This window comes from Macrobrachium rosenbergii, chromosome 27 (assembly GCF_040412425.1).
Source record: "Macrobrachium rosenbergii isolate ZJJX-2024 chromosome 27, ASM4041242v1, whole genome shotgun sequence".
NCBI lineage: Eukaryota > Metazoa > Arthropoda > Malacostraca > Decapoda > Palaemonidae > Macrobrachium > Macrobrachium rosenbergii.
The window spans coordinates 29,207,009-29,209,508 of record NC_089767.1 but is presented as its reverse complement, the minus strand read 5'-3'; positions in this window follow the sequence as shown (position 1 = coordinate 29,209,508).

The window sequence follows — 2,500 nt, the reverse complement described above, 5'->3', positions numbered from 1 at the left end:
AAAATGAAACAATTGGTGTTTACAAATAATAGAAACTGTTAATTTAGCATTAATGAACATCACCATAAACTACAACGTAAGGAAATTATACATTGTAGTTGTTTATTGCTGTACTAAATATTCCACAAACGAACAGTTCTCTCTGGTTGTTCTTGAACAGTCCAAAATTACTATATCAAAATCTCAAACGTAATTGCCTGACCGGTGTCACAAGGCTGCCTAAAAGAAACAGGAGATGTGCCTTCAAGTAGAATATTTTTCAGATTAGGTGATGGCTGGGTCATTGACTATTCGCGTGTGTTTGGATACAGAGCTATAGAAATAAATAAGATCGATAAAGAGGAATAACATTTACAGCAGGGGCTTTCAAGACTAATGAGAAGCGCTAATCACTGCTCCTGGAGTAAGAATTTGCGACATTTGAACACGGCAGTGTTCTTGGAAACCCACAGAAAACTTTGGTAGTTTAATTTGCGTCAGAAACTTCATCTAAAACCAGGTTATGTAAAATATTGGCATAAAGAGGAAGATATTTTATCTAATCTAACATAATCAAAGAAATGCATGGAGAAGAGACAAGAAGTGTCTTGAAGGTATTGAATCTTAATATCTTACCGGATCCGCATCTCTTATGCTTTCAAAACATGATTAATATTGAAAAAAAATTGATAATAAGTTTGATGAAAAGAGGGAATCGTGGAGGTAGTGAAAAAAGAAAAAGTGAGAGTTGTTAGCAAAATAAAAAGTATGGGGATGGTAAGAGTCAGAATGAATATGATCAATTACAGAAAAAAATAGTGACAAAGCGAGAAATGGTAAAGAACCAGAAATTTTGTCATCACTACACATATGAATATGTAACAAAAAGAAAAAAATATTTAAATGACTTTGAAGGCAGGCATACTGCAGCAATGGTTAGCAGGGCTCTAAACAGATTCTATTAAATGTCGGAGTAATGCAGAGCAACTGCAAAACTTATATATTTTACGTTTGAGAAATTGAGCTGAAGATCAATGAACATTTTAACCTGGGCGAAAAAAAAAATCTCATAGGATTTTACTGTTCTGGCAAGTTGGACAAAGTGTGTTGAAAACATCGGAATAGTTTATTTACGCTATGACAATAATTTGAAGGCTTGGAAGGGGAATCCTTCTTTTAGATGGGCTGGACAAGATCATACTTTAAGGAGTTAACAACTAGGAGAAAAGAAAGAAGAACGCCTGAACATGGGAGTCAGGTCGTTTATGACTCTTTTAAGGAGACATGCAGGAGTCCGACGAAAGGTGTGATGTCTTCATGTTCTTCAGTGGCAATGTAATATTCCACTGCTTTAGAAACACGTACTTGGGAGATTAAGAGCAGTGGAACCAGTATTGGTAGTATGTGACACGGTACTCAAAGACTCTTCTTTAATTATACGTTCTTACTTTATGTAAGTAGTGATTCACACGATTGTTGATTATATCGAAGAAGCTTCTTTTCCCATAAATTAAACTACAGATCATAAATGTTTACAGAAAGTGACGCTTTAGCACCTGCGCCTAGAGTGGTCGAGTATGTGCTTGTCGCTTTGTATTCCTAACAAGTACTGTCTCATCTTCCTTTCTGTAAAACTGTGAAACATTGTTCCTGACAGGATTAAGGAAAGTAAGGCTCACAGGTTTAAGGGATGTTATAAAGCAGTTTTTTAAAGCATGATCATAGGTTTATTGACTTATTCTTGAATTTTCGTTCATTGTCGTTTTGCTCTGCCATGTGTAGGTAGAAACATCCGTGTATATTTTGTACGTATATATGAAATACTCGTATATAGGATCTCTGTCTCGGATGTATATATTTATTTCCTGTGAGCATTCTTCCTATATGTAAACGTTCATAGTTTTCAGGGAAAGTGCAAACACAATAACGCAACACATTTTACAACTAAATATAACTGAGGTCTATTTCCACTTCTTTCCTTAACTGTTCACTTCAGTATATTTTTCATTTGTACCTAACGAGGCCGGAGAGATGTCCAGCCAGGCATGACAGCAAGTCTTTGAATTACTGCTATCTCTTTTGTGTACGAACTGTCGAAATATATAAAGAAATGAAACATTCAAAAAAGATTTTTATGTTACTTTCCGTGGCAATTAAGGCAAAGAAAAGGGAAGGTCACGGTTCAGTTGCTAAGGGTCGCAGTTCATGAGAAGTTAGATTTCCATCGAGAAATATTCACATTTCCAGTTTTGGGTTTTTATCGAAGTCCTTTATTTCAAGATCTTTTTTCCTTCTTGCAGACAAATCAAATTACTTTATAAGTAGTTTAACAATATAGAGTATATAATTTAGAAGAAGAATATATGTGTTTGTGTGAGTGCATGTTTGTGCTCCTAGTTCGTATGTCTGTTAAGCTCTTTCAAAAGGTCTGTCATTCTGGAATCCCTGTTACACGTGTCTCTCCTTTCCTGTCCTTTCCATGATCAATCAGTGATTGAATATATATCTTATAATCTCCCCA